Source organism: Leucopleurus acutus (assembly GCF_964270905.1).
Source record: "Leucopleurus acutus genome assembly, chromosome: X".
Classification (NCBI taxonomy): domain Eukaryota; kingdom Metazoa; phylum Chordata; class Mammalia; order Artiodactyla; family Delphinidae; genus Leucopleurus; species Leucopleurus acutus.
The window spans coordinates 96,947,053-96,954,440 of record NC_139148.1 but is presented as its reverse complement, the minus strand read 5'-3'; the positions used below and the strand labels follow the sequence as shown (position 1 = coordinate 96,954,440).

Here is a 7,388-nt window from a genome sequence, read left to right as displayed (position 1 = left end):
GCATAGATCTGGAACATTTATAAAATTGGTCTAGGATTAAAGGAAATAATCTGGAGAGGAAATAAGAATTTAAATAATTAATTCTCCCAAAGATTAGTAAAATATATTTCAGCCTGCCAATTGTTTAAGATTGAAAAATTTGCATTTTTTATTGTAAAAGGACAAGGTATATTTCTTTTTTCTTACTTGATTGATATCTACTGAGTACCTACTCTCTGCAAGGCATTGTGATTAGGATTATGGGAGAAAGGATATTAAAAATGCCTAAACTGCTGTTTATCAAGAAGCTCATAATCTAGTGTTGAAGGTAAGACATATACAAAAGAACTGCTATATTGTATATGGTATTATGTGACAAATACCATGTGAATGATGCAAAATATTTTGATTTTTCTGTTTTGCCAACTTTCAGTATAAACAGAATGAATTTTGTAGGTAACGTTCCATATATATGTGTTCCTTTGTATACTATTCATACGTGCTAACCTTTGACAACTGCTGCAAAACATCATTAAAACCAGTTTAGGTACAGCAAGTCTAGAAAAAGAGCTGCCAGCTAAGGCACACCAAGGGAAAAAATTACTGGTTTCAATGAGATATATGTGCATGTGTTTCTTATAGTGGAATGTATAACTTATTGATTGTTTAATAGAGTACATTCAGTCAGGTGTACTAGGTATATATTTCATTTAATTTTCACACTAATCCTATAAGATCAGTACTATTTTTATCCCCATTTTACAAGTGAGGAAACTGAGAATCAAAGAAATGAAGTAACTTGTCCAAAGTTACACAGCTGGTAAATGATGGAATCAGGAGTTGGACCCAGTCTGTTTAACCCCTAGTCTGCACTCCTAACCATTTAGCTCTGCTGTCTCTTTTGTGGAACATGGTAGTAGAGATATCTAGGAGATATTTAGGTATCTGAGTCTGGAGTTCAAGAGAAAGGGCTAGGCTAGAAATGCAGATTATGTAGTCATCAGCATGTGTTATATATCCTCAAATATAAGGAGACCTCAATAAGAAGATATCAAAAAGTTTTTCTTGTCAACTGGATTATAAAAATGTTTAGGGATATAAATGAATGAGTTAAATATCTACTTAGGTTATTTAAAATTTAAATTTAGTAAAATAATTAAGTTCCATTATATAAATACATTGATGTAGCTGTATTGCTTTTATCCCGTCCTATTTCATGAAATATATAACTCTTCACATGTATTTTCAACATTAGTGTCTGCATTACCAGAGCCTATTCTTGTCATCTAACTGGTTTCCAGAGCTCGTTGCCTCACTTATACATAGAAAAACTATTTGCATCACCTTACTGTAAAGGAAATTTTATCCCAAGTCACAAATACCCATTCATATAACATCACGTTTGCAATTGTGATGTCATATTTCCTGGAGTAGTCACTACATTTGTATTAATATTTGTATTAAATTTGTATTGATATTTTATGTATATACATATATATGTATTTGCTTGCTGATTTCTTTTTTTAAACTAACTTTGATGTAGGTTATTTCATGCAAACATGGTAGTGTTAATTGAAATCATCAGGGTGGAAAAGTAGATAGAGCTTCAGTAAAAGAAAAAACACACACACACACAACAACAAACAGACAAACAAAATACCCACTTCTCATATTTACTGAGATGTATTAAAAATCTATTCGGTAGGTGCTCTTGTCCCTACAACAACCCAATACTATCCCTGTCATCAGGGAAAAGAAGGAGAGAAAAGTAAAACTAGATAAGCTGGGTGGTGATATTTGAATCAACAGTCATTTTGTAGTAGAGTAAGTTAGAGAAGGAACTGTTTATAGTTCTGGCATGTATCTGCTCCTGAATCCCCATGGTAAGGCTGTTAGGTAAAGACATACTTAATATCAGAAGTCACTTTGACATTTAAAACAGAACCAATGTGATGTCATAGATCTTACTTCTAGACATTTTTAATATTAGCATAACAAAATTTTGTTTAGCAAAAACTTGCTAAATAAAAATGTCACATTTATTACCTTTTGAATCCGCTCTCTTTTCTTTTTGGTTAGTCTATCTAAAGGTTGGTAAATTCTGTTTATCTTTCAAAAACCAACTCTTAGTTTCATTGATTTTTTGTTTTATTATTGTCATTCTAGTCTCTATTTCATTTATTCCTGCCCTAATTTTTATTATTTTCTTCCTTCTGCTAACTTTGGGCTAAGTTTGTTCTTCTTTTTCTAATTTCCTGGAGGTGTAAAGTTATGTTGTTTATTTGAGATCATTCTTTTTTCTTAATGTAGGTATTTATTGTTTTGAACTTCCCCCTTAGAACTGCTTTTGCTACATCCCATAAATTTTGGTATGTTGTGTTTTTGTTTTCATTTGTCTCAAGACACTTTCTGATTTACCTTTTGATTTCTTCTTTGACTCATTGGTTGTTCAAGAGTATATTATTTAATTTCCACACATTTGTGAAATTTTCAGTTTTCCTCCTGTTATTGGTTTCTAGTTTTATGCCTTAGTGGTTGCAAAAGATACTTGATAGGATTTCAATCTTCTTAAATTTACTAAGGCTTGCTTTGCAGCCCAACATAAGATGTGTCCTGGAGAATGTTCCATATGTGCTTGAGAAGAATGTGTATTTTGGTGCTGTTGGATAGAACATTTTGTATATGTCTGTTAGGTCCATTTGGTCTATAGTGTTGTTCAGAACCACTCTTTCCTTATTAATTTTCTATTTAGATGATCTATGCAATATTGAAAGTGGGATATTAAAGTCCCCTACTATTATTGTATTGCCATTTCTGAACTGACCCCGTTATCACGATATAGTGACTTTCTTGTATCTTGTGAAAGACTTCAGCTGAAAGTTTATTTTATCTAAGTGTAGCCACTCCTGCTCTGTTTTGGTTACTGTTTGCATGGAATGTATTTTTTCATTCCACATTTTTTACCTTTTAAATCTGAAGTTTTAATATACTTTCGTGGTATTTTTCCCTTATATTTAAGTTACAAAAAACAGGCACCCATTCAGAGCAAATCACAAAATGGACACTTAATAAATGTTAAAAGAAACCGGATGTTTTCTAAAAGTGGCAGCTTTGCCCATCTAGAAAAGGATTACTCTGCTTTTACCTATAAATGTTGTTAGCTTATAGTTAGAGAAAATCCACCAGATGGCAACCTCATCTGCATATGAAGCATGATGTGCAATTCTCTGCAACCCATTACAGGTCCCTTGAGCCAAATGCTCCCTAATTAATGGCTGATTTCTATTGTGATCCAAGTAAATGGATACTAGGTAGTCACTTGGCAGTGATTGTAGGAAGGTGGGGGATGTGCAAAATTGAGATGTATTTAGTATCAAGTGTGAAACACTTTTATAACATTCTTTTTTAAATTAATATCAAAAACAGAAATAATAGTATCTATTTCCATGTTGCCCTCTACACACATTTCTAATTTGAAGCTAAAGGGAACCATGTTCATTTGTCCAGTGTATAAAGCTGCAGATAATGTTATTTCCCCATGAATCCCACATTTTTCTAGTTGGATTCCTTGTATTTAATGGCAGTCTGGTAGCTAGCTGGTTTATTGCTTAAAATGCAAACTGTCTTCTTTATTTCTAAAGCTGATAGTATGCAGAGAGTACTGCTGGGGATATTTAACGTGTCCCTTATTGTTTTCTGTTTATAAACAACCTGCCCTGAGGTACTAATTAGGTGGAAGATATTGAATATACTTAGCAAATACTGTTGTGTTTTTCCATACAAATAAATCTGTGGTCAATGTGAAAGTCATTCATAGGTTGGTTACATGAGCTGCAAATTTCTGAAAATATAAGTGATAGTAAAAGTTCAAGAAAAATTTTAAAAAAGGATTTGTTGAAAATTTTATTCCTGAATAGCTAGAGTTCTAATTGCATCTAACATTTCATTAATACATTCATTTCTAAAGTGGCATGTTTCACCTACCTTAAAATGCAGCTGTGTAAGACATCTGTTTGAATTAAATATCTAATACCTAACAGATTGCCTTTTCTTAGGACTATAATTGACTTTATTTTGCATCTGTATATTTTTCAAACTTCATATTTGAAAAATATGTTTTTTTCTCAGTCTCCTGGGTATTTTTAGTAACATTATTGAGGCATATTTTACATATCATATAATTCACCCGTTTTGGTGTATAATTCAATGATTTTTAACAAATTTAAGTCTCCTGAGTATTTTAAAAATGGTATAGATATTCCTAGATGCTATTCCACATTATATAACAAATACTCAGCATTTTGGCAGCTCATCAATCTTTGGCTCCTAACATGCCTGCTTTTAGATATTGTTTACATAAGTGAAGGTCAGAAAATCTGACTCTTGTGTGGCTGAAATTTTGTTAGTGTGTGTCTCAATGCCCCATCTTCTAGATTGAGGAGGACACACTAACATTACATTACAGAGTTAGAATTTGGCTTCATGGCCATAAAATATTAACAAACCTAGCCTTCAGTACTACCCAGACCGTTGGAACTAGTGAATACTATAGTATTTTAATTTGACACGTGTGCGGTACTGACATTACATTAAAGCATTTTACAACACATGAAAGACTGTTCTTGCTTTTGAAGGATTTACAAAATAATTGGAAAATCTATCTGGGTATAAAGAGCCCTTCGGAAAAATCATTAGACTCCTTTCATATTCTTCTCTCTCTCTTTCTTTCCTAATTTCTCTTTCTCATTCCCCAGACATATGACCTTCTGTTTGCTTCTTCTGCCATCCAGATTTGCTCACGTGGCTCCAAGTTCAAATCATATCAGCAAAGTGTACACCAAAGCTGATGTCCATTTTCTATTAAATATTAGTTCCCTTCTTCATATGTTTGGATCAAAGGCTGTATTGTAAAACAGTAGAAAAATCTCCAGGTCAGTATTACTATTGTATCTTGCACTGATGCTGGTCAGAGACTGACGTCTCCCTCAGTTGGAAGAGTTTCTTTGACCTTGATGAAGAAAATCCTCCTGTATTTGAGTAAATAAATTCTTGAGTTTAGGGGATTTACGCCTATGTGCAGAGCAACTAAAAAGTTGAACAAATTGTCAAAAACAACCATTTCAACACTCTGGAAATTGACCCAAGGCTAGAACAAACCTAGAACTTCTGAACTTTGGGTAAGAACAGAGCAAGTCTATGGTGTACTTGCCTGAGTGTGATGGTTAATTTTCTGTGTCAACTTGATTGAACTGAAGGATGCACAGATAGCTGATAAAACATTATTTCTGAGTGTATCTGTGAGGGTGTTTCTGGAAGAGATTAGCATTTGAATCAGTAGAATGAGTAAAGAAGATCTCCCCACCAGTACGAGTAGATATCATTCAGTCCACTGAGGGCCAAAAATGCAGAGGAACGGCAAATTTGCTCAGCTTGAGCTGGGACATCCATCTTCTCCTGCTCTCAGATGTTGATGCTCCTGGTTCATGGTCCTTCAAACTCAGACTTGGACTTACAGTATTGGCTCCCGTGGTTCTCAGGCCTTTGAGTTTGGACCGGAACTGCACCATCAGCTTTCCTGGACCTCCAGCTTGCAGACAACAGATTATGGGACTTCTCAGCCTCCCTAATCATGTGAGCCAATCTCTCATAATAAGTCTCTATCTATCTATCCATCTATCTATCTATATCCTATTGGTTCTGTTTCTCTGGAGAATCCTGACTAATACACTGGGCTTGCTCCAACTTACCACTTATCACCACCACCACTCCCCACTCCAGCTTTGTTGGCACAGTAGTTCAACCATGGTGAGGCAGGCTGTAAAATAAAAGCTAGCTGCTTTGCTGCTGCCACTGCTGCTGCTGAAAGGAAGTCACTTGATTTAGAGCATTGTCAGATCTCAGTGGCAAGTGGGTAAGAAGGACTGCTAGCCTGAGGTTGCAGGACTGTTTGAGGGAGGCACTGGGCCAGCAGACTACCAGGGGATGTAACAGGGAAATCCAGGAAGGGAGACAGCCATAGTGGACTTGATAGGCAATCCACATATCCTGTGTACATGCCCACACATCCCTGGCCTACACGCCTATGAGAAGCAAAAGAGACCAGGAGAAAATAAAAGCTGGAGCAGACTTGTAAACAGTTTGAAGCTTGAATGTGCTCCTCAGTCCACCCACAGACTCATCAGCAGATAATGGATGTATACTGGCTGGAGGTGTTTGAGCAAAACCTTAACACTGAGCTATGCAGATATAGGAGCAACCCTGAGGAAGCTAGTCTTTAAAAATAAAAGCAAGAGAAAAAAGTCTTAGCAGAGCCGTCAGCAGCCCCACATTATAGTGGAGACAGAGGTCATAAACTTAGTTCAGGCAAGTTAGTAAACAACCAAGAAAATAATGATAGCAACCATCAGGAGGCAAAATCAGAATCGAGAATTGTTAAAACATACAGTTGACCCTTGATCAACACGGGGGGTTGGGGCGCTGATCCTCCATGCAGTTGAAAATCCGCATATATCCATATTCGCCATTCCTCTGCATCTGCAGTTCCTCCACATATGCATCCACAGATTCAACCAACCGTGTAGTACTGTGGTATTTACTATTGAAGAAAATCCATGTATAAGGAGACCCAGGCAATTCAAACCCATGTTGTTCAAGGGTCAACTGTATTATCTAATATGAGCAGTATTACCAAAAAATTATGATATGCAAATAGATTTTTTAAAAAGTAAAGAAATAGATTCAGCAATTTAAATCATCCCCCCCACCCCCACACACAGAAAGCCCAGGCTCATGTGGCTTTTGTGGCAAATTGGATCAAATATTTAAAGGAAAAAAAATCACACCAATCCCTTACAGACTCTTTCAACAATTGAGGAGGATGGAAGTGCTTCCCAATTCCTTCTGCGAGGCCAGTATTACTCTGATACCAAAGACACATATAAAGACATCAGAAGAAAAGAAAACTACAGACTGATATCCCTCCTGAATACACATGCAAGAAATCTTAAAAAGCATTAGCACACTGAATTCAGCAATATATAAAAAGGATTATAAAACACAAAAGTTGGATTTGTTCCAGAAATGCAAATTGGAGAAGTATTAAAAACAATTAGGGACTTCCTTGGCGGTCTAGTGGTTAAGATTTCACCTTCCAATGCAGGGGGTGCAGGTTCGATCCCTGGTCGGGGAGCCATGATCCCACATGCCTCGCGGCCAAAAAACCAAAACATAAAACAGAAGCAATATTGTAACAAATTCAATAAAGACTTTAAAAATGGTCCACATCAAAAAAATCTTAAAAAAGAAACAGTGAAGCTTTCTGCCCACGGATGCTGCCGAATAAGCATTGTTGAAGTCTCTCCCCTCTACTGCCGTCATGTCTAAGTCAGAGTCTCCCAAAGAGCCTGAAC

The 7,388-nt window shown here is 35.9% G+C and overlaps 1 pseudogene across 1 annotated transcript in view; it reads left to right on the top strand.

Annotated features, from left to right (window-relative positions):
- The first annotated feature begins 6,466 nt into the window (after positions 1-6,466).
- LOC309978038 (heterogeneous nuclear ribonucleoprotein A1-like) overlaps positions 6,467-7,388 on the top strand; it is a 1,816-nt pseudogene continuing 894 nt past the window's right edge. Inside the window, exon 1 of the transcript in view lies at positions 6,467-6,559. The product of the transcript in view is annotated as a heterogeneous nuclear ribonucleoprotein A1-like (transcript). The remainder of the gene's footprint in view (positions 6,560-7,388) is intronic.